Raw genomic sequence first — 25,822 nt, 5'->3', positions numbered from 1 at the left:
ACCTACACCACAACTCACAGTAACACTGGATCCTTAACCCACTGAGAAAGGCCAGGGATCAAACCCACAACCTCATGGTTCCTAGTCAGATTCATTAACCATTGAGCCATGATGGGAACTCCAAATGCCATGAATTTTCTACACCTTTCTCTGGAATCCAGTTTTGGTTTTACATTGGCCTGAGTGTTATAGCTTCTTGATTGTCTCTACAGTTCTCACAGAGGTATTATGGACCATATATTGTTGTTAACTCACTGTTACTCTAGGGAATGGAAGGCCTGGAGCATCCTAATCTACCATTCTGCTCTAACTCTGGTGTACTGTGAACAAAGACTAGGAACCTAGAATGAGAAAGAAATTTCATTGTTAATTATTTTGTACTATTTGAAATACTTCAAACTATACTCCTTTTTAAAGGTTAAGAAATATTGAAACAAGCAAGATATAGAATGCCTATTTTGGAAAATCAAAAAAGAGAGATTAGAGAGGTGGCCCCATGTTTGAGACAATTTCTATTCAGCAAACATGAATCCATAGGACATATTCAAATAAAGAGAATTTAATGTGGAGAACTCATTATCAAGGTATGAAGGTGTTTAAATGATCTGAGAAGTCAAACAGGGTTAGTGAGGCAGCCCAGATATTAGTAATAGCAGAAGCTATTGCCAACTGCGGAGAAGACTAAGCACTAGGAGAGATGACTTTCCTCAAGAATGTCTTACCTACTATTGAGTGAGCCAACTTAGAAGCCAGTTGGCAAAGGAGCCTTGGAAAAAAGGTTTGCAGGAGTCAGTTCTCCCCATACAGAGCAGAACAGGGGAAAGGTGGCAGTGAATTAAAGAACAAAAGGTAAAGGCACATTCTATGACACTTGGTAGTCCTCTACAAAAGTGGAAATCCAACCAAACCTTAAACAATGGAGGAGGTTTGGGATAAATTGGAAGGAGGAAATGAGGATATCAGGTGTGAAAATAAGCATGAAGCAATGGAGGACTGAGGTGGCAACCCAAGATGGAGATGAGTTAGGTTTAGGAGAGTGGATCCCTATCTTGTGTAGTTTTGAGCAGTAGGAGTTTATGGAGAATCATAACAAAGTAATGTTTTAGACGAACTACCTTGGCATCTGTGTGGAAGGCATATTGAAAGGAGCTTATATTGGAGTTGAGGATACTTTTTAAAAGCTCACTTGAGGCCACAATTAGAAACATGAAAATTATGAAAGGAAAAGTCTCATTTGTAAAGGCAAATACACTGTAAAGGTAGCAAATCAACCACATATAAAGCTAATAGGAAGGATAAAATAAAAAACCTGTAAAATCACCTATATATACAATAAGTTAATGGATACACAAAACAAAAAGATGTAAAATATAATGTCAAAAACATTTGGGGGATGGATTAAATATGCAAGATTGTTAAAATGCAGTTGAGCTTGAGATAAGAAACAAAATAATTATGTATATATATTCATGGTAACCACAGATACAAAGTTTATACTAGATACACATACAAAAAAAGAGGAATAATCCAAACATAACACTAAACATAGTCATCAAATCACAAGAGAACAAAATAAGAAGGAAGAAAAAAGAACTATAGAAACAATCCCCCCCCCAAATTAACAAAGTGGCAATAAGTATATTCCTATCAACAATTACTTTAAATGTAAATAGACTAAATACATTAATCAAAAGACATAGAGTTGCTTGATGGATACAAAAACAAGATCCATATATTTGCTGCCCACAAGAGACTCACTTCAGCTCTAAAGACACACAGACTGAAGATGAGGGAATGGAAAAAGATATTCCATGCAAATGGAAATCAGAAGAAAGCTTGGGTAGCAATACTTATAAAAGACAAAATAGACTTTAAAATAAAAACTCTTAACAAAAAAAAAAGTAGGACATATGATCAAGGGATCAATTCAAGAATAAGAATAAAAATTATAAAAATAAACGCACCCAACTTAGGACTACCTAAATACATAAAGCAAATATTAACAGACATAAAGGGAGAAATAGACAGTAATATGGTAATAGTAAGGGACTTTAATACCCCACTACATCAATGGACATATCGAAGACAGAAAGTCAATAAGGAAACACTGGACTTAAATGACACATTAGACCAAATGGACTTAAATAGATATGTAGAGAGTGAACATCCTCATCAAAAATGGCAGAATACATTCTCTTCAAGTGTTCATAGAACATTATCCAGGTTAGATCATTTATTAGATTACAAAACAAACCTCCGTAAATTTAAGACAACTGAAATCATATCAAACGTCTTTTCCAACCTCAAAAGAATGAGACTAGAAATCAACTACAAGAAAAAAAAATGCAAAAAAATACAAACACATTGAGGCTAAACAGTATGCTACTAAATAAGCAACAGGTCACTGAAAAATCAAATAAAAAAATAAAAAATTACCTAGAGACAAATAAAAATTTAACAATCCGAAATATATAAGATGCAGTATAAGCAGTACTAAGAGGTATAGCAGCACAAGCTATACCTAAAGAAACAAGAAAAACCACAAACAACCTAAGCTTACACCCAAAGGAATGAGAAAAGCAAACAAAACCCAAAATTAGTAGAAGGGAAAAAAAATCACAAAAATCAGAGCAGAAGTAAATGAAACAGAAAAAAAAAAGCAAAGACAGAAAAAGAAAAGGAAAAAATCAGTGAAACAAAGAGGTGGTTCTTTGAAAAGATAAAAAAATTGATAAATGTTTATCCAAACTTATCAAGAAAAAAAGAGGGCCCAAATCAATAGAATCAGAAATGAAAAAGGAGAACTTACAACCCACACCACAGAAATAAAAAAGACCATAAGAAAGTACTATGAACAATTACATGCCAATAAAAATTGTCAACTTAGAAGAAATGGACGAATTCCTAGAAACACAATCTTCCAAGACTGAATCGGGGAAAAATAAAAACTATGAGCAGACCAATTACCAGCAGTGAAATTGAATCAGATGATGGCTTCATAGATAGAATTTTACCAAATGTTTAGAGGAGAGTTAACACTTAATTCTTCTCAAACTATTTCAAAAACTGTAGAGAAAGGAATGCTTTCGAGCTCATTCTACAGGCTAACATTGCCCTGATACCAAAACTAGATAAAGATAACACAAAAAAGAAATTACATCCCAATATCACTGATGAATATAGATGCAAAAACCTCAACAAAATTTTAGCAAATTGAATTCAACAACACATTAAAATGATCATATACCATGCTCAAGTGGGATTTATCCCAGGGATGCAAGGATAGTTCAATATCCACAAAGCAATCAATGTGATACCTCACATTAACAACCTGAAGAATAAAACTCATATGATTATCTCAATAGATGCAGAAAAAGCTTTTGACAAAATGCAAAATCTACTTACATCCACAAAGTGATGTAGAGGGAACATACCTCAACATAACAAAGGCCACATATAATAAGCCCATAGCTAACATCATACTCAATGGTGAAAAGCTGGAAGCATTTCCTCTAACATCAGGAATAAGACACTGATGCCCACCCTTGCCACTTTATCCAACATAATATTGGAAATCCTAGCCACAGCAATCAGACAAGAAAAAAATAAAAGAAATCCATGGAGTTCTCACTGTGGCACTATGAGTTAGGATACAACTGCACCAGCTCAGGTCATTGTAGAGGTACAGGTATGATCCCCAGCCTAGTGCAGTGGGTTGAGGATTTTGCATTGCTATAGCTCTGGCATAGGTCACAGCTGTGGTTCAGATTTGACCCCTGGCCCGGGAAATTCTGTATGTCATGGGTGTGGCCAAAAATAAATAAATCCAAATTGGAAAGGAATAAGTAAAATTGTCCCTGTTTGCAGATGACTTGATACATAAAATATCTTAAAGATGCCATTATAAAACTACTAGAGCTTATCAAGGATTTCAGTCAAGTTTCAGGATATAAAACTAATATACAAAAATCTGACATTTCTGTGCACTAACTACAAACTATCAGAGAGAGAAATTAAGGAAATAATCCCATTTACAATCTCATCAAAATTAATAAAATCCCTAGGAATAAGCCTAAGTAAGGAGGTGAAAGATCTGTACTGAGAAAACTAAGACACTAATGAAAGAAACTGCAAACACAGATAGAAAGATACCATTTTAATGGATCAAAAGAATGAATATTTTTAAGATATCCATACTGCCCAAGGTGACCTACAGATTTAGTGCAATCCATATCAAAACACCCATGACATGTTTCACAGAACTAGAAAAAAACAGTACTAAAACTTATATGGAACCATAAAAGACCCCAAGTTGCCAAAGCAATCTTAAGAAACAAGAGTCAAAGCTGGAGGTGTCAATCTCCCTGACTTCAGACTACACTACAAAGGTACAGTAATAAAAACAATATGATAATAGCACAAAAACAGACACATAGATGAATGGAACAGAATAGAGAGCCCAGAAATAAACCCAGTCACCTACAGTCAATTAATCTACAACAAAAGAAGCAAGAATAAAAATGGGGGAAAGATAGTCTATCCAATAGTGGTGTTGGGAAAACTGGACAGCTACATGTGAAAGAATGAAATCAGAACATTCTCACACCATATACACAAATAAACTCAAAATGGATTAAAGACCTAAATTAAGACCTGAAACCATAAAACTTCTAAAAGAAAACAGGCAGAACACTCTTTGGCGTAAATGATAACAATGTTTCTTTGGATCTGTCTCCCAAGGCAAAAGAAATGAAAGCAAAAAACCAAACAGGACTTAGTCAAACTTAAAAGCTTTTGCACAGTAAAGGAAAATATTGGCAAGATGAAAGGAAAATGTACCATATGGTAGAAAATATTTGCAAATGATATTACCAATAAAGGGGTAATATCCAAAATATATAAATAGCTCATACAACTCAATATCAAAAAAGCAAACAACCCTATTAAAAATGGGCAGACAACCTAAACAGACATTTTTCCAAAGTGGAAATGCAGATGTCCAACAGGCACATGAAAAGATACTCAGACTGCTAATCATCAGGGAAGTGCACATCAAAGTCACAATAAACTATTACTTCACATCTATGATCACAAAAAAGACCACAAATAACTAATGTTAGTGAGAATGCAGAGGAAAGGGAACCTTAGTGCTGTGTTGGTGGGGAAAACCAACAATGGATAACAGTAGGGAGGTTCCTCAAAAAACTAAAAATAGAATTACCATGAGATCTAACATTTCCAGTCTTGGGTATATATCCAAAGAAAACAAAAACATTAATTCAAAAAGATACATGTGCTCTAATGTTCATAGCAGCATTATTTACACTAGCCAAGATACAGACACAACCTAAGTAACCATCAACAGATGAATGTATAAAAGAAGATAGAGTATACATACATAATGCAATATTACTTGACCACGCGACCATACAAAAGGATGAAATTTTTGCCATTTCCAACAACATGGATGGACATAGAAGGTATTGTGGTTAGTGAAAATAAGTCAGACAGAGAAAGACAAATACTGTATATTATCAATTGTATGAGGAATCTAAAGAATGAACCAAATGAATAAATATAATGAAACTGAAACAGACGTACAGATATAGAGAACAAACGAGTGGTTATCAATGGGGAAAGGGAAGGGGGAGGAGCAAGATAAGGGCAGGGAATTGAGATACAAAGGGCTATGGCTAAAATGAACAAACTACAAGGATACATTGTATAGCACAGGGAATAAAGCCAATAATTTTATTTTATAAAATTATTGAATGTGTTGTATACCTAAAACTAATATAATAAATTAATTAAATTTAAGAAACAAAGCCTACTGGAGTATTTCTTAACAATTTTGCACAGTTAATATTGCATACAGGCATTCCCATTGGGATGCAGGAGGTTAAGAGGCTGACTGCAGCAGCTCAGGTCACTGTGGAGTTGTGGGTTCAATCCCTGGCCTGGTGTAGTGGGTTAAAGGATCCAGTGTTACCACAGCTGCAACATAGTTTGCAGCTGGGACTAAGATTCAGTTTCTGGCCCAGGAACTTCTATATGCCACGGTGTGGCCATAAAATAAAATTTAAAAAAAATGCATTGTATAAAGACAACCAAGACCCGTCCGATCAGAGTTTCTGCCATGGCTCAGAGGAAAGAAATCTGACTAGCATTCATAAGAGCACAGATTGAATCCCTGGCCTCCTTCAGTGGGTTAAGGATCCAGTGTTGCCATGAGCTGTGGTGTAGGTCCCAGATACAGCTCAGATATGGAGTTGCTGTGGCTGTGGGTGTAGGCTACAGCTCTGATTTGACCCCTAGCCTGGGAACCTCCATATGCCACAGGTACATCCCTAAAAAGACCAAAAAAAAAAAAAAAGACCAATTTGATCTAATGTGTCATTTCTCTTCTAAAATGCAAAAAACAATAAACTTCAGGCTCAGTGCAGTAGGAAATCCATACCTTCTTTTTGTTTTCTAAAGTAACTTTCTCTGTGCTCTAAATTCTTGGACAAAGAAAGGAAAATCTGGAAGCTACATTGGGAAATCTTGGTCAAAACATTTCTTTTGAATGATTCAGATACTTGGGACTGGGGTAAGCATTTCTCTGAATTATTCATGTAGTATCCTCAGTTCTCCACTTTACTTTTTAGACAAAGCTCTAGGCTCCAGGCCCAATGTCCCGCTGTGTTCTTTGCCAAGGTCATCTTTTTTTTCCCTGCCCCACACCCTCTCTTCTGAGCACATTTCTCCTTTCCCTGCAGTGATAATCCCTGCTGATCCCAGTTCTCTGCATCCATGGACACAGGGTTAGGTCCACAGGATTGGCCAGTTGGAGTTCTTCCCTAGGATATTTTTGAACTGGAGCTGGGATAATGATGTGGCTTCTCAATGTAAAATGAGACTCTTTCAACTATGTTGTTTACTATGGGTCAGAGAGAATGAAACTAGCACAGGGAAAGAGGCAGAGAAAAAACAAAACAAAACACAAAACAAAGCCCTTATCCTTGGTTCCAGTTGTCCCTCAGCCTGGCTGCATCTTTGTTCTTACCACAGTTATATGAACCAATACTTTCTCCTTTTTTACCAGGCTGATTCAAATTGGGTTTCTGTCGCTTGTAATCAGAGGGACCTTGTCATTCACAGCCCTTTAAGTGTATACAAACTATCTGGGGGAATCAAATTCTCAAAGGGTCAGAGACCCGAGGCAGGTTAAGAGCTTTTTTCTAGGCTCTCTAAGTGGGATATTTGCTTTATCTTTCTCCTATGTTTCCTGGATCACCCAGAGGTCAGCTCTACTAACCTAAGGCATGCACAGAAGCTGGAGATCACTGCTTCTGGGAGAATGTTCTGGAAGGATCCCCTCTTCCTGGAAGTGAGAGCCCATGTGGAGTGTAAGGCGTTCCCAGCTGGCTGGGAAGAAAGGCATGTGGATTATAGGAGAGGCACCCTTGCAGAGCACAATTTCTAGAACCAGGCTGTCTAAACTTGGATTCTAGCTCTTCCTTAAGCTGACTCTATAACCTTAGTCAACTTACTTACTTTCTCTGTGCTCTAGTTCCATCACCTGTAAAATGAGGAAACCCATATCCACCAGGCACTCCAGACCACCAACTTATCAGCTAAAGAACAAATAGGAAGACAAAGTCTTTTTCCCAATAATTGTTGTAAAAGTCCCAGTAGTGAATCTGATGGGCCAGCCTTGAATCATATGCCCTTTGATGAATCAGTGAGGGGAACGAAACAGTCTGAATGCTTAGCCCTGAGTCGTGTGACCATCTATGAAATTTGGTTAGAGGCAGTGCACATATAGTCTGAGAGTGGAAGAGGACTGGTTCCTCAGATGACATCAAACCTCCTTGAGTAGCATAAATGAACACAGCTCCCCTGGGGTAGACTGTGAGGCTCCTGAGGGTGGAGAAGACAGCTTCTGCTCTTCTGAGCAAAATCATTATGTACTCTGTGCACATAGTAGGTACTCAATAAAATAATTTTCCCTTTACTCTGGCTATCACCAAGCCTGACAATAATTGAAAATTACATGACTCTTTTCCTTTCTTTCTTTCTTTCTTTCTTTCTTTCTTTCTTTCTTTCTTTCTTTCTTTCTTTCTTTCTTTCTTTCTTTCTTTCTTTCTTTCTTTCTTTCTCTTTCTCTCTTTCTCTCTTTCTTTCTTCTTGCTTTTTAGGGTCTCACCTGCAGCATATGGAAGTTCCCAGGCTAGGGGTCCAATTGGAGCTGTAGCTGCTGGCCTACATCACAGCCACAGCACCCGCATTCTCATGGATACTAGTTGGATTCATTTTGGCTGCACCACAACAGGAACTCCCAAAAACTCCTTAGTTCTTAAAGCTGTGATTCCATCCTGCTTTTTAGGCAGAAATGTCTGGGATAATACTTATGATCAGAAATGTAGCATGAACTTTTAAACAAACAAAAAAAAACCCTCTCTCTGATTTTGTTTAAAGTTGTGAATGGTGCTGGGTAGCCTTAGACTCAGACTTGGAGCAGAGAAGCCCACAAGATGTCTTTGGAAACTCAGGTGGGGTTTGTAAATACACGAGGGACTGGCTAGGTCCAGTGCTGTCCATTTGAATAGGTCTTTATGTGGACACCACATGTCAGTGAGCACTGAGTTTCTCAGGATCCCTCTGGGGACACTGCTGTGGTGGATCCGTGGCTCCAGCTAGCCTGGGAAGGAGGCCTCCCAGGACACAGTGGGGTCTTGGTCTTCAGCTAATATGCTGTGGAAAAGAACTGTTTGTCTGCCTATAAATCTGTTCAGCCCAAATGCCGAGACAATTTTTTAAAGGCAAAGATAATCTGACCAATATAATAACACAGATGGAGCCTGCTTGGTTAAATGTCATGAAAGAAGAGACTTAGGATAATAACAAGGAGGAGAAAACCTCCCCCATCTTCTTGCCAGTAGCTCTGAGGCTGTTCCAAGGAGGGAGTGCTGTTGGCTGGCTCAGGGAAGAAGAGCAGGTGACCAGGTGCCTTGGATTTCTCCAAGAGGTGACAATTTACAGTGGGGGGCCTTTGGAAAACTTTGGTCTAGAATTCCTGTTGTGGCTCAGTGGTAACAAATCCAACTAGTACTCATGAGGATGTGAGTTTGATTGGCCTGGTTTCCCTGAGTTGTGGTGTCGGTCACAGATGGCTCGGTTCCTGCATTGCTGTGGCTGTGGCTGTGGCTGTGGCTGTGGCATAGGCTGACGGCTGTAGCTCCAATTTGACCCCTAGCCTGGGAATTTCCATATGCCGTGGGTGTGGCCCTAAAAAGAAAAATAAATAAATAAAAATAAATAAAAGACCTTGGTCCATAGTCTGTCTTTTTAAAAATAAGATTATTATTGGGAAGGATTACACTGTAAGATCCTAACACGGAAAGAGAGAGAAAGAGAAAGACAGAGAAATAGAGAGTATATGAGCATGTGTACCTGACACTGTGTAGATGATAATGTCATTATTTCTTATTGATGGTGAAAAAGGAGGTACCGCCTGGGAAGACTCATTAGAGTGAGTAAGTGGGAGCAAAATAGTGCCTAAGTGGCTTTGAAATTCATGGACATCTGGTGGAGGAAGAGGAAGTGAAGGGCGAGTGACTAAATATCTTCTGTTTTACCTGCCCTGCATCACTGGCCCTTTCTGCTGGGAAGGCTAACATTTTACCCATGGGGTCTGTCTTGATCTTACATGCACCTCCTGTAGCTGTAGCTGATTGGGCAGAAGTGGGCACCTGACCTAACCTGGGCCAATGATAGTGTCCCACCATCCTGGCCATGTCTGATTGGTCCAGGAATGAGCCTCTGGTCCCTGATTCAATAAGCCTCTTCCCTAGGAATTTTTATTAGAACCACAGAGCTTATCAATCAATTGTCTCCCTAGTGGATGAAGTTAATATGGAGGTGCTGGTAGCCAAGTTCCCTGTCATGCAGATGAAGCCTCTCTGCAGAGCGGGGGAGGTGAAGCTGAGGTATAGAAGTGGGCAAGGGACAAGCATTTGGTGCCATTTGAGACCTGGCCTCTGTCTGCTCCTGAGGCCCATCCCTGCTTTTCTGTGGCTGACTGCCCAACCTTTCTCTGGATTCACTTGAGCCTGTAAAGTTCCTTTATTGCTTTAGCAGTTTCCAGCGGCTTCTGTTACTTAAGGCTAAAGGTCTAACAGCACAGGCACTTCGAATGGTCCTGAGAAGACAGAAAAGTAGAGAGGTGGTTGCCAGGGCTGGGAGGAGGGGCAATGCGGAGTTGTTTAAGGGGAAAAAAGGTTCACTTTTGCAAGATGAAGACACTTCTGAAGATCAGTTGCAGAACAAAGTGAATAGACTTAACATTACTGACCACTACCCTTAAAAAATGGTTAGAAAGGTAAATCTTGTTACATGTATTTTACCACAATTAAAAAAAGGGGGGGAATCTAATATATGGCACAAATGAACATTTCCACAGAAAAGAAAATCATAGACTTGGAGAATAGACTTGTGGCTGCCTGATGGGAGAGGGAGGGAGTGAGAGAGATCGGGAGCTTGGGGTTATCAGATACAACTTGGAATGGATTTACAAGGAGATCCTGCTGAGTAGCATTGAGAACTATGTCTAGATACTTATACTACAACAGAACAAAGGGTGGAGAAAAATGTATACATGTAAGTGTAACTTGGCCCCCATGCTGTACAGCAGAAAAATAAACAATAAATTTTTAAAAAAAAGAAAAAAGGCCCTGGGAAGACCAGAACAAAAACGTACTGGGAGTTCCCTTCGTGCCTCAGTGGTTAAGGAACCCGACTAGGATCCATGAGGATGAGGGTCCGATCCCTGGCCTTGCTCAGTGGATTAAGGATCTGGCACTGCCATGAGCTGTGGTGTAGGTCTCAAACTTGCCTCGGATCCAGTGTTGCTGTGGCTGTGGTGCAGGCCAGCAGCTGTAGCTCTGATTCGACACCTAGCCTGGGAACTTCCATCTGCCGAAGGTGCAGCCCTAAAAAGCAAACAACAACAACAAACATACCTCCCCCAAATGTCAAAGTCAAGGGTCAGCCTTGCTGTGGATTGAGACCATCACTTCTTTTCTTAATATAAGCATTGCGACTGAGCTTGACACTCTTTTCCACCCAGTCTGATGGGATCCCATCACTTGCCACTCCTGCTTTGTAACATGGGGTCTGCGAGGCCGAGCTCTAACGAGGACTCCAGAAAATACACTGGCTCCCTCAGAACCAGGTTCCTTTGATGCCTTCCAAAGCTTCATAGAAATGATGTGGGGTCTTCAGCCTTGTCGCCACCCCTCCATCAGCACAGATAACCTGAGGGGTCTGAACAGATTCACGAGGGTGGGAGGGAGGGCTTCAGTCTGGGCATGGGTTTCACAAGGGCAAGAGAAAGCGCTCTGATTGCAGCTCAGTTTTAAAACTCTTGCATGTGGCTGAAATGGGGGAAGTGGCTTCTAATGGACATAACCTGCCCCAAGGACAGCCACTATCTCCTAAGCCAGTCAGCTGAACGAGGGCAAAGGGTGATGAGAGAGAAAGGGCAGCACGTCTTCCTTCCCACTTTGCTAAGTTTTTCTCCAGGGGCTCAGCCCGAGGCGAAGCAATCCACAAAGACAGAATTTCAATAAAGAAAACTCCAGAGCCGATTTCCTCTTACTGTGTTGAAAAGACCTATCAATCACAAATACAGAGCTCTGTCCTCTGGGTACCAAAATATTTTGTGAGTATATTTGTGTATAATATTCTTATCCACAAACCGAGAAATCCCTTTCTTTTCAAAATGTGCTATTAAAGATATAAACATCTTTAATATATTTAAAGAGAATTGACTTGTAGAGATGAAAATCCACCCCCTTTCATCAAGAGGTGAAAATGGGAAAAAAAAAGATGTTTATAAAATAGATTGAGGAGAAAGTGGGTTTGTGTTTTAAGACACAAGGAAGAAGCAATGGGGGTCAGACACTTGCCTACTGAAACACACTTCTTTTCTGGGCGAAATGCAGGGGGTGTTTTTGAGTTGCAACGTGTACATTTTGAAAGTCCTTCGGCTTTAAAGCCCTGTGTGTGCATGTCCGTGAGGATATGGGCATGACAGCGCTATTGCCTGCGCTGCACATTAAGATTCCAGGCGGCAGCAAGATGATTTGATTTTACCAAATTTGAGAAGCTATTAATAAAAGCTGAATTGAAATAAATCACCATCCTGCAAATGCTGGCTGCTGGACGTTGAGGGAAGGTGAGACCCGTGAGACTGTGCAGCATGAAAAAAAAAAATTAAAACAGTTCCCTTCTGAGCATTCTGGCTGGGAAGCTGTAGTAAAACCACCAGCTCTCTCTGCTGGAACCAACTGCCCTGCTGAGGTCAAGTTTGCTCAGCACTCCTCTCAGTGCCCTGTGGGTCTAGACTAGCCCCTACCCTGACCTTGCTCTTCTTCCCTCTCTCGTTTTTTCTATTTCAAGGACACATACATACACTGGAGTTCATCTGTAACTACTTCTGGAAAACTATGATTGATCTTTTCAAGAGGGCCAGTTGCTCTGGAATACATTTCTTCAGGCTCCAAAAAATTGATAGAAATATATATTATGTTTGTTTTCTTTTTTAAAAACAAAATAGAAATAGACTTGGACAAAGGTATGAAATCGACAAGGTGTGTCTTGGCCACATTAGCCCACAACTCCCATTGGCATCACCCTCTTCTGATCACTCTTGCATACTTCCCTACAGCCCACGCTGGCATCCTTTGACCTCTGGACCTTCTCCCAAACCTGTATTTCATCCCTGAGATCCCCCTCTTTTCCAGGGAATAACAGGTGATAAATGGTTTAGTCACAAGCTAACAAACCCTACTCAGTTGACTTTCAAGGGAAGAAACCTGTAGTTTAGTCAGAGCATAAATTTTTAGCAAGTCTTTCCAGTCCAATTGGTCCTATTGGAGGGTATTTAAAACACAGCAGGTGTCCTGGTTGTGGCATTGTTTCTGCTCCTGGAGCATCACTAGGTTTAAATCTGGATATTTGACTACCTTCCTTCTCATGGGTTTGCTGAAAACAAAAGTAACTGTCTGGTATTTGAACAAGACAAGCATTATTATCTCTAACAAAATGATGGCACAGCAGCAGGAAAAACAACTCATCAATTGAGACAGCTCCCACCTTGGGGGGTCCCACTGCCATCTTCCCACTGGTGTGTCTATTTTGTCGGCCTGGAGCTAGCCTACCAGAAAGAAGCTGAGGAAAAGAAATTTGGGAAAACATCATTTTGATGCTGAGGTGATACTCAGATCTGTACTGCTGACCCTGGCAATTGAAATCTTATTAGAGGGTGTATATGAAAAACATAAAGCTGTCATTCACAATGCCCTTTGAACATGAGTCAGGTGAAGTGGGGCTATGAAGCTTCTTGCAATCACTAGATCTAAGAAGGGAATGATAGAGTTGGCACCTGTCTGGCTACCAGGTAGCTGGGAAGGTCTGAGATTGGCAGCTGACATCGCTACATCACTTGATCATAACAAAAAGATGGGGAGGGAAGCAGATTGTTAAATTCAACAAACCAACAACAAAAAGCCCAAAAATTATTCAAGGAATTACGTATCTGCTCTCTTTGTTGAGGTAATTCCCCAGTATTTCTCCAGATCAAAATCCAAATCTATTCCCTTTGGTCACATAGTTACCGGGCAGAGCACCTGTCAGGCTGATGCACACACACCGGTAGGGGAGTCTAAGCCTTTGGAACAGACTTCATGACCATGAGAAGCACACAAAGTGTGTTTTAGGTGAATGTCAGCAAGTGGGTATGTGTGTGCACATGTGTGCATGTGTGTGTGTGTGTGTGTGTGTGTGTGTGTGTTTACTTGATGCTATGTGCTGGCAAGACTATAAAAACTTAATGTGGAATCTAAAATATGACACAGATGAACCTATCTACAGAGCAGAAACAGAATCACAGACATGGAGAACAGACTTATGGTTGCCAAGGGGGACAGGGAGGGAGTGGGATGGATGGGAGTTTGGGGTTAGCAGATGCAAACTATTCCATTTAGAATGGATAAGCAATGAGGTCCTACTGTGTAGCACAGGGAACTATATCAATTTCTTGTGATAGACACATGATGGAAGATAGTATGAGAAAAAGAATGTATATATATGTGTGTATATGTATATATGACTGGGTCACTGCACTGTTCAGCAGAAATTGGCACAACACTGTAAATCAACTACACTTTAATAAAAACATTTTTTAAAAAATCAATGGAAAGCAGGCTGAAGGCAACATGGAAATGCCCCATGCTGAATACCCACTGCTCCTGGAAAGGCTCCAAGGCACCTTGCTGCTCCTCACACCTCTGTTTTTGCAATCATGTCTCCACATGCTGGAAGGTCCTCTTCTATTCATCATTTAAAGCTCAGCTTAAGCATCTCTTTCAAAGCCATCGTTGACTGTAAACAGGCAGTTAGTCACTTCCCCCACGGTGCCCACTCTACTTTGCATTCTTCCCTGACAGAACATCAAGCTTCAAAACCAGCGTTTTTTACATGTCTCTCTCCCCAGCTAGCTCAATCAGAGCAGGGATTACACCAGACAAGAGCTGCTTCTGTGACCACAAGTCTGCACTGTGCAGAGCATAAAGGCACTCAACTGTGAGGACAACTCAAACACAGGACGGCTACTGACCCCAGGCACCCATCTGTGGAGCACCATTTATGTGCATTGAGTTCTTGACTGTAATATCAGGATGGAAGTGCCCAGGATCTTTCTGGCATCTTATGGGAACTTCCAAGGGATTCACAGCAAGATCGCAAACCAAAGGAAAGGAGCAGTTTGTTTCAGATTCCATTGGAAGAATATTACAGAAGAGTTTTAGAAAATCAGGGGATTTCTTTCCAGGTATAATTGATTTTCTTATGTCATTTGCATAAGAGACAGAAGATTTTAATTTTGCAGCTGATCTGAGTTTTTTGCCATTTGTTCGTTTGCTCATTCGGCTAATGTTTATCAGGCATCTGAACTTCGACTCCAGAATCACCTCGTGCATCTGAACATGACATAAAAATCTTTTTCCAGACGGAGTTTTATAAATGTAGGATTTAGGAATATTGGAAAGATAGCCACTGTATTATCCATCTGTGGTAGCTGCCTCCCCTCCTCAACTTCATCTTTCCTCTAAGAAGCCCAGAGACCCTGATCATGGAGTTTACAGCAAGCTTGCCAGCTCCTTCCACGAGCACCTGTCTCCACGCAGAGGGAGAAAGGCAAACACAGTGGGCCCTGGCAAAGTACAAAGAGGCCAGTCAATATTTATTGAACATGTACTACCTGCCTGACACAAAGGAGCTACGAGGAGAAAACAAAGTAATGTCTGCCGGCCTCCTTACTTACTCTCCTTTCTTGGAAATAATTACATGGGAAATAATTACAGGCCATAGAAGACAGTGTATTCCCCCCCATGAGCATCTCTGAATCTCCTTCCATTGAAGCAGTCCTGCGGGAGCCCCGGGAAATGCAGGTGTAGAAATTCATTCCCTGTTGGCAGGGGGGCTCCTGGTCTAGGGGCCATCTCCAATTAGCATGGAAACTGTAGGGGTGGAGAGTCACGGTTGCCTGATGAAACAAATATTGAGTCAACTGGAGGCCAGGGCCACCTTTCAGAGAGGATAGCTTGGGAGGGGTAAGTTCACTGGGGAGTATCTGGAGCAATTAATTACTATTGAGGTATTCTTATGAAGTACTCTAATTACACAGAGATCTGATGCCAGAATAGTTCCATTGGTGAGTTGGAAGGAGGAGAAGATTTTCAAACTTTGCCAAGCCCCCATTTGCTTCTAAGAGGCCTCTTAAGCCAAAGGTGTGAGGTTTTTCTCTGTTGCTTCCTTTCCCATTTACTTAATCATTCATTCGGCAAACTTTACTGATGTCCCAGGGGCCAGGAGGGGTTCTGAGGACTGGGGATATCTTGTACAAGACAAAGTCCCTGTCTTCAAGGAGATTTTATTCTGATGGGGAAGCAAATAAACAGGACTATGTCCCTTTTGACAGGTGCAGTGAAGGATGAAGGTGTGACATGACTGGGAGGAGCTTCGTAACAAGGAGGTCCCCCTGTAAAGGTGATGTTTGAGCTGAGAATTGAAAGATAAGGACTAAGCTGTATGAAGAGTTGGTGTGCAGAGGAGTTGGGAAATATCCATTAAACAAGCGTTCTTTCAGGCCTTGGTCCCCTTACAGCCCCCTCATAAAAAGACTTATCCATCAGGCAGGACAGACTGGATTATGCCGCAGTAATAAGTGATTCCCAATCTCAGTGGTTTCCAGTGATATAGGCTTACATGGCATTTATGTCCCGTGTCCACAGCATAGCAGAAACTCTTCCTATCTCCTCATCCCGGGACTCAGGTCGATGGAGCAGCCAGCATCTTCCTGCTGGTTCTTGTTATATAAAGGGAAAGAGGAGAAGAGAGAATATAATCAGTCCCACACTGGCTCTCGCAGCCTTTAGACCTGACACACACTTTATTGCCCAGATTGTCACCTGTGCACACCTCACTCTCGGGGTTAGTGCAACGCAATCCTGCATCATATCGGGAGAACAAAAATGTTTAGTGAAGAGCACTAATGACACCTTAGATGGGAAAAATAACGAATTGATGTTTCTCCTTTGTCTGGTACAGGAAATAAAGAATTTAAGCTCTGGAGGTTTGTCAGTGAGCTCCAAGCAGCTTGAGCATAGTCCCTCTGAGCTCTCTGAACAAAGGAGCAAAGCTAATTTTTGCTGTTAGCAACCTTGTCTTCGTCTGCTCGGGCTGTTCTAACAGAACACCACACTCTGGGTGCCTTAAACGACAGCAACTTATTTATCCCCGTTCAAGGTCCTGGTTTGTAAACAGCTGCCTTCTTGATATGCGCTTTTCGGAGGTGGGGGCTGCACCCGCGGGCTGTGGAAGTTCCTGGGCCAGGGATTGAATCCTAGCTCGAGCTGCGACCTACCCCACAGCTGCAACAATGCCGGATATTTTAACCCACCGCATCAGGTGGGGATCGAAGCTATGCCTCCACAGCGACCTACTGCAGTTGGATTCTTACCCCACTAGGCTGCAGTGGGAACTCTACCTTCCTCTTATATAAGAGGAAATAATCACCTCACGAGGGCACCGCCTCACGACCTCATCCAAACCTAATGACCTCCCAAAGGATGCTCCCACCTCCAAATACCATCACATTGGGGATTGGGGCTTCCACATGTGAATCTGAGGAGGGACACGAACTTTTAGTCCATCACAGCCCCTGCCTTGAGGAGCCATCTCTCTGAACATTCTCTAATTTCCTGAAATGAAGGACACTATAGGCAATAACTGTTCCAAAGATGCTGCAGCCAAACAAATGTGCCTTAATTTCTATGACCTTAGGGCCCTAAGAACCTCAGGGAAAGACAGGTTCTAGGAGCCAGAGGACCCATGAGATTTCATGGAAATTTAGAGAAAGACGAGCTCCGTGAGGGATGAACTAAATGTCTGTGGAGGCAAGTGCCTGTCTCTTCCTCTAGGCTCAGACACACTTGGCATCACAGACCTCTTAGCAACTGTCTGTCCTCCCTCAGCAACAAAAAGCCCCAATGAGAGATGCTTCATCTCCCTGAAGCTCAGTTCCCTGAAGCATAGACTTCGAAATGCTTTAAGACCAACCGAGAAAAGCCCCTGGGCTCTCATGTGTCTGGGCTGGGGCCTTAAGGAATGCTCAGCAAGTAGTGGAGAAGTCGGGCTTTGGTTTTTAATGGCAGTGGGAATGTGTCAGGAGAAGGATGCGCAGAAAGGAAATGAGAGATTGGATGCATTTCTGATGAAAGAGCCTGAGCCAAGGGAATGTAAGCAGAGGTGGGGGAGAAAGCCAAGGGAATGAGGCAAAGCAAGAGCCGGTTGAGGGGCAGGGAAGGTATCAAAAGGGAAGTCGTCCCATTAGGTGCAATCGTGGAGGGCCTGGACGAGAGCAGCTGGGCACAGCTGCCACGGGCTGGCCGCTCCTTCCTTGGGGAGAGGAGAGATTGGTTTGCATTTGTGCCTTACCAAGCTGGGGACTCAGAGCAGGCAGGAGCAGTGGCTGTGGGATTTGGCTGGTGCATGGCTGGTTGCCACTTCTCTGTCCAGAGGGCAAGAGCAAAGGACAGCTGCTGTTTCTGCCTATCCAGCACACACCCCCTCTTCTGCTCATAGTACCCATGCTAGCTTCCTCCCACTGTTACGTTGTGCCAAAGGTGGGTCTATGAGCCAGGTTTGGCCAATGTGAATTAAAGCATAAACCAAAGGGTTGGTTTGGAGGTTGACCTGTGACCCCAACTGGATGCATCACACTACCAAACCTCTTCTGGCAGCAAGTTCATTTTGCTCAGCTTTCTCCTTATACTAACATGGCCTCGTCCTGTGGCTACAGCCAAAATACAGCATCCTAGTATGTAGTTTGAAGGCTAGCTCTGCTATTTATGAAGTGGGAGACCTTGACTAAGTTTCGCAAGCTCTCTGTCCGAAACTTAAAAATGGGAATACTAACATTATCTCACCCAGTTGTTGGCAAAATTAAATGCATCTGTACGTGTCAATTGCTTAGAATGGTGCCTAGCTCATAGTAATCTCTCAATAAGCATTAGCTCGTCCCATTTTTTAGCCCATATGTGGATCCAGGAAGAGATGCAAAACTGTTGCCACCGCCATGTGGTCTCTCCTTCCTGAGCTTGATTTTAAGAGTTCTGGGCTTTCCCCCTACACCTGCTGTGACCCTTCAAAACCTGAAAAGGGTAAGGTGAGTGTGGATGTGCAGGAATGGATCCCAGAATGCAGGCAGCTATGCCCCAGGGAGGGGAGAGGAGTAGCCCAGCCTTCCTGACAGAGGAAAGGCATGGCTCTGGAGGGGCACAGCAGATGCAGGGCCAGCAGTCACGGGGAGGGGTTTTCTGCATGTGGGCATCGAACAGTTTCAAACAGGACCAAGCACTGGTCCCTCCATCCTCTGAAACTTATCCAAGGGGCTTGGAACCATGTAAAAAGTTTACTTGTCGGTCTACTGCCTGCATAGGAATGGCATATTAACACTCCTGAATAATACACTCTAACTACAGTTTCCTCCCCTTCACCTTATTTTCCAAAGTCTTAAATTGTCCTTATAAAAAAAGACAAAATGTGAATTTGTAGGGGAGAATAAGCTAAGTCTGATGTTTCTATTACTCTACTTGTTGGGACCATTCCTGCAGTGACGGTGCCTTCTGCCTTGGATGTGTGGCAGGGTAGCCCTCCAAATGCCCAGAGTTCATTTTTTAGTTCCCGCATATCAGAACAACAGCACTTTCTTCGTGGACCCTCCACTCAGCTTGTTACCATAGAAACTGCTGCTTGTGTCAGAGCACCTCTGAGAGGGTAGGAAGGAGACAGAGCTGCTGCCATGGCAACACGCATCTCCACAGCAGCAGCCCACACTCAGTGCCATCTTGATTCCAAAGAAGGAGGAATGGTCATAGGGGATGCCTGAGTGGTTTCCCCAGGCAGGGAAGTGGGAACACAAATACCTGATCCTTATCAGGAATTCAGGCAGCTCTGCCTGCAATGAAAGAATCAGAAAAGTTCATTTCCAGGTCCTGAGATGACCACAGGGGCCAGAACCATTTGAAGCCAAAGTACCAGTGAGGCTACTTGCCATTGTTGAAAAAGTCTAAGTATTCACTCTCATGTTTCCACTAACACTGTACTTAATGTAACTAATGTATACAGCATCGAGGTAAGCTCAGGGGTCGACCTCACTGGAATCAAATGCTGGCTTTTCACTTATATCTGGAATCTAGTATATGGCACAAATGAACCTTTCCACAGAAAAGAAACTCATGGACTTGGAGAATAGACTTGTGGTTGCCAAGGGGGAGGGGGAAGGAGTGGGATGGATTGGGAGTTTGGGGTTAGTAGATGCAAACTATTGCCTTTGGGATGGATTAGCAAATGAGATCCTGCTGTGTAGCACTGGAAACTATGTCTAGTCACTTATGATGGCACATGATAATGTGAGAAAAAACAATGTATACATGTATGAGTAACTGGGTCACCGTGCTGTACAGCAGAAAATTGACAGTACACTGTAAACCAGCTATAATAAAAAAAAAAATGCTGGCTTTGTCACTTATGGGCTCTATGACCTTGGATAAGTTAATGTGTCTGTGCCTCCTTCTCCTTAGTCATAAGGTGATAATAATGGTGCCTACCTCACAGGGTAGCTGTGAGAACTAAGCCACTGAGCTTATGAAAAGCTCTAAATCCCACTATATAATAATTCCCCAGGATTTCCATTGTGGCTCAGTGGATTAAGAACCTGACATCGTGTCTATAATGATTTGGGTTCAGTCCCTGACCTCGTTCAGTGGGTTAAAGACCCAGCATTGCTATAAGCTATGGTGTGGTCAAAGATGTGGCTCTGATCTGGTGTTGCTGTGGCTGTAGCATAGGCCTGCAGCTGCAGCTCTGATTCAGCCTCTAGCCCAGAGACTTCCATATGCTGTGGGTGTGGACATTAAAAAAAAAATTTGCAGGTAAACATTAACTGTCATGATGATCTCGAGTAATGTTGTTTTGAGGGCCTAACTGGTGCCGGGTGTGTGCCAGTCACTTTACTTGCAACATGGCCTTTAGTCCTTCAATAACCTCACGAGGAGATGCTGCTGTTGTTCCCTAGGATCCAAGGCCCCGAGAGGCCAGGTCTGTCGGTACCATTTCTTTGGAGCCTGCATCATCGAGGGGGCAAAATCACCCCCAAAGGGGTAAAAATTGGTTCCTGGGAGGGTGGGGGTGGAAAAAAATCTTACTTTTTTTATGTATCTGCAGAGATAAAATAGTACATAAACAGACCTACAGTGTATCTGCAGTACGAATGTTTCATGGAAGGGTAGAAGGCGAATAGGGGAAACTATCTAAAAAGGCTTTTGAGGAAGGTGATAATGAAACAGAGTTGAGAAATCAGCAATCAGATGGGAAGTTCTGGGAACCTAAATTGAAACAAATCCGACCCCAGCCCGCACTCTCCAGGTTATCAAGGCCAGGACTTCCAAACCATCACCCTTTCACACAAGATAAAGAACTGGCAGGACATGTACCCCTAGGTTCATTGAAACACTATTCACAATAGCCAAGACATGGAAACAACCTAAATGTCCATCGACAGATGAATGGATTAAGAAGAAGTGGTATATATACACGATGGAATACCAGTCAGCCATAAAAAAAGAACAAAATTATGCCACTTGCAGCCACATAGATGGAACTTGAGACTCTCATACTAAGTGAAGTAAGTCAGAAAGAGAAAGACAAATACCATATGATATCACTTATATCTGGAATCTAATATATGGCACAAATGAACCTTTCCACAGAAAAGAAACTTATGGACTTGGAGAAGAGACTTGTGGTTGCCAGGGGGAGGGGGAGGGAGTGGGAGTGGGATAGACCGGGAATCTGGGGTTAATAGATGCAAACTATTGCCTTTGGAATAGATAAGCAATGAGATCCTGCTGTATAGCACTGGGAACTATCTCTAGTTACTTGTAATGGAGTATGATGGAGGATAATATGAGAAAAAGAATGTATATATATATATATATATGTGTGTGTGTGTGTGTGTATGTGTGACTGGGTCACTTTGCTGTACAGTAGAAAATTGACAGAATGCAGTAAACCAAATATAATGGAAAAAATAAAAATCATTAAAAAAAAAAAAAAGGAGGAGAAGAACAGGCAGGAACAGCACACCCTCCAGAGTGACCTTGGAAGAAATGAGTCCAACATCTAAGAAACCACTCGGAGCTGGTTGGAAGCAAGATCCTGTGGTGTAAACTCACAGGATTGTTGTGATTCTTGCACTGAGGGTAAAATCTGAGGCTGCCACAGGAATCAAGCCCCAGAGCTCTTATCTGACCTGTGAAAGGCTGGGGGCTGAGGGAGCCAGCAAACTTCTGCCCCTATCTCCCCAGGAAGCTGAGAGCCAGCTGCCAGCAGGGGTGAGTCCAGGCCCTGGCCAGCCCTCAGATGTCTGGGAAAAGGCTGATGGGGCTAAACCCTCCTAGAACCACTTCCCAGAGGATTTTTCTACCCCTCTCGCCTAAGCAGCTAACTTCTGGGCACTGAGCTTCTAATTAGAAGGAATGATCCCCAGAGGGCTGGCAGGTGGCAGCAGCTGCAGGGCAGCGAAACAGGAGACTTCCCTGGAGCCCACAATGCTGGTCCTATAACACCTACCCCTCCATCCGCCCCCAGGCATGCCTACAGAACCACTCAGCAAAAGCCAAAATCAACCCAGAATACTGAGCATGTGCAACATTTTAGGATTTACTAAGCAATTTCACATCCATCAGAACCACGAGAAATCACTGCCATTAATGTTATTATAATTAGGGAGTTCCCGTCGCCGCGCAGTGGTTAACAAACCTGACTAGGAACCATGAGGTTGTGGGTTCGACCCCTGGCCTTGCTCCGTGGGTTAAGGATCCGGTGTTGCTGTGAGCTGTGGTGTAGGTCGCAGACGCGGCTCGGATCCCGCGTTGCTGTGGCTCTGGTGTAGGCTGGCAGCTACAGCTCTGATTAGACCTCTAGCCTGGGAACCTCCCATATGCTCCCATTATATATATGTATATATATATAATTATAATTAGGAAAGGTAGGAAAGAGAGAGGGCAGGACCCATCCAGTGTTTTCCCAGAGGCACCCTACAGCCCAGAGACCTTCAGACTACTTTCAATTGTGACTAAACTTGGGAAGGTACACTCTACACTGTAAACAGGTATGGGCATGTTGAACTGAATTGAAACAAAGTGTCAAGAACTAATACTTGTCCTTAATACAAGTACTGATGTATGTATACATCAAAGTGCCCTTTGATGTTCCCAGGTGGAGTCTGGCATGGTCTGTTTTTTCAAAGTGCATGATCCACTAAAATGACTTCGTGACTCACAAGCCAAGATGTGAAGAATGCTGTGGAAGATCACATTACTCTTCTTTTTTTTTTTTTCTTTGGTTTTTAGGGTTGCACCTGCAGCATATGGAGGGGTTCCCAGGCTAGGGGTCGAATCAGAGATACAGCTACTGGTCACAGCCACAGCCACAGCAATGCCAGATCTGTGCCACATCTGTGACCTACCCCACAGCTCACAGCAATGCTGGATCCTTAACCCACTGAGCGAGGGCAGGGATCAAACCTGCATCCTCATGGATGCTAGTCAGATTCGTTTCCGCTGAGCCATGATAGGAATGTCACACGTCGCTCTTTAAAACAGTGATGCACAGATGGGAAGAACCTGGGTTCTGCACTCAGATTCCCTTGCTCCAAGTTCAAGAGGCCAGTCACTGCCGAGGAGAATTCAGCCAAGGTTACTTTACTTCTCTGGTTCTCATTTCCTTACTAGCAAGATGGAAGTAACTCTGTGGTCCCCAGGCCCCAAGGAAGGCTTTGAAATGAAGTGAAATAGTGCTTATCAGGCACTTAACATGATGCTTGACATGGTACAGAAAGTGGCCGCTAAATGGTAAGTATCCTCATTATCACCATTGCTATTGTGGTTGTTGCTGCTTTTAAAGCATATAGGAGGCGTGTGCACCCAAGGGTCTCCATCTGGGAGTCCAAGTCTGGATTAAGCAGTGGCAGAAATGAAGCCAGGCCTAAAAAGAGAAGGATGAACCCTGATGTATTAAGAAGAAAGGGAGGACACCCAGTGGGCACAGGCTGGGGGGGGGGGGGGTCCCAAGACAAGGCTGGTGTGGGGGACTTGGGTGTGGGGGCGGATGGCCTCAGAAAGCCTCCATATGGAATTCTTTCCTTTCCCCACCAAAGACCAGGGCTGACTTGTGTTTAGACCACAATAGTTGCAACATGAATTCCAGAAGCAAACGCGGTAGCCTAGGCAAACCCGGGAGCTTGTGATGCGCTAATCGAAAATAACACACTTGGTGTTTCGACTGCCAGCTACTGTCCACGGATGATCTTAAATACGGGTCTGAGCACACAGTTTACCCGACTCCTGACTCACAGGCTGTGTTTATCGAGCAGCCGAAATTGCCGGTGAACCTGCAGAAATAGCCCAGTTGGGGCTACAAATCATTGTATTCAGGCCAGAAACTGCACGCCAGCGCCTTGCCTTTGCCCTTGGCCCCGCAGGACAGCCAGTCCCAGTGCTCCCAGAGCTAGGAGGTCAAGGGAGGGATGTGTGTGTGTCGGGCACACACATGTCCATGTGGGGGTCAGCAAAATCAGACAGCTCCAGGAGGAATGAAGGAAGAGGCTATTTTCCTCAGCTGATCACTGCTTGTCCCTGAAGCCCTGGACTGGAAAGGAAGTGACAATCATGATGCTGCTGCTGATGAGCACAGTAATATACAAATGACTAATATTTGTGGAGCTTTATTTTATACCCTGCATGGTGCTAAGCTCTTTTACTGCAAAGCTGCATTTACTCTTCATGATAACTATGTGAGACAGTTGTTATTCTTACTCCTGCAGGACAGAGGAGTCAGGGCTCAGAGACGTCAAGCAGCCAGCCCAAGGTCAAGCAGCTGGCCAGTGGCTGAGCAAGGACTTGCACAGTTTGACTTAAAGCATCAGCCTGAGAGAGGGAGCTGATAGGTGCCTCTTCCACCAGGGAGAAGGTAGTCTTCCAAACTGGGCTCTGAGCTGTTCCAGCTGATCTTCTTCTTCTTCTTTTTTCTTTTTTTTTTTTTTTTTTTATTTTTAGGGCCGCACCTGCCCTAAAGTTCCCCAGCTAGGGGTCAAATTGGAGCTATAGCTGCCAGCCCATGCCACAGCCACAGCAACACCAGATCCTTAACCCACTGAGCAAGGCCAGGAATCAAACCCGTATCCTCCTGGATACTAGTTGGGTTGGTTGTCCCTGAGCCACAAAGGGAACTCCCCAAGCTGTTCTTTTGAGATGCAGGGGGCTGCTGACATCTTCAGACAGTTCAGGGTATTGAAGATGAACAGGAGGTGTACAGGGGAGAGCTGGAAGGCTTGGCTTGAATGCCGTCTTTCTAAGAAGCATAGCCTAAAACACATGAGAAGGAAAGGGTCTTTGTCTTTTTTGTTTGTTTGATTTTTGTCTTTTTTTTTTGTCTTTTTTTGCTATTTCTTTGGGCCGCTCCCGCGGCATATGGAGGTTCCCAGGCTAGGGGTTGAATCGGAGCTGTAGCCACCGGCCTACGCCAGAGCCACAGCAACATGGGATCCGAGCCGCATCTGCAACCTACACCACAGCTCATGGCAACGCCGGATCGTTAACCCACTGAGCAGGGGCAGGGATCGAACCTGCACCATGGTTCCTAGTCGGATTTGTTAACCACTGCGCCACGACGGGAACTCCTTTTTTTTTTTTTTTTTTAGGGCTGCACTAATGGCACGTGGAGGTTCCCAGGCTAGGGGCTGAATCCGAGCTGTAGCTGCCAGCCTACACCACAGCCACAGCAACGCCAGATCCTTAACCCACTGAGTGAAGCCAGGGATCGAACCCTCAACCCCATGATTCCTAGTTGAATTCGTTTCTGCTGCACCACGATGGGAACTCCAGGTCTTTGGCTTTGAAGATAGGGACCTTGAGACCCAGAAAGGGAAAGTGACTTACTAAAATCCACACAGCAAGTTAGTGACAGAGACAAGACAAGGATCTAGGTGGACAAACTATCAGTCCAGAATGCTTTTTCCACAGACCGAATGGCAAAAGTCAAAGTAAGAGCAATATCACAAACATTTACTGGGTGCCTATTTTCCACCAGCAACCATGCCAGGTATGTTCTATGCATTAACTCAGTTATGCCTTCCAACAGCCTGAGAAGGTTT

At 43.2% G+C, this 25,822-nt stretch overlaps 1 long non-coding RNA gene across 1 annotated transcript in view; it reads right to left on the bottom strand.

Annotated features, from left to right (window-relative positions):
- The window catches only part of LOC125134537 (uncharacterized), a 29,041-nt gene extending 6,582 nt beyond the window's left edge, over positions 1–22,459 (bottom strand). The window contains exons 1-2 of the long non-coding RNA XR_007136679.1: positions 22,429–22,459; positions 16,312–16,411 (exon numbers count right to left, since the gene is read on the bottom strand). This is a non-coding gene — a long non-coding RNA (uncharacterized LOC125134537). The remainder of the gene's footprint in view (positions 1–16,311; positions 16,412–22,428) is intronic.
- Positions 22,460–25,822: the final 3,363 nt, after the last annotated feature.

Source organism: Phacochoerus africanus, chromosome 8 (genome assembly GCF_016906955.1).
Source record: "Phacochoerus africanus isolate WHEZ1 chromosome 8, ROS_Pafr_v1, whole genome shotgun sequence".
In the NCBI taxonomy this organism is placed as follows: domain Eukaryota; kingdom Metazoa; phylum Chordata; class Mammalia; order Artiodactyla; family Suidae; genus Phacochoerus; species Phacochoerus africanus.
The sequence above is the reverse complement of the archived record's forward strand: the minus strand, read 5'-3'. Positions and strand labels throughout refer to the sequence as shown.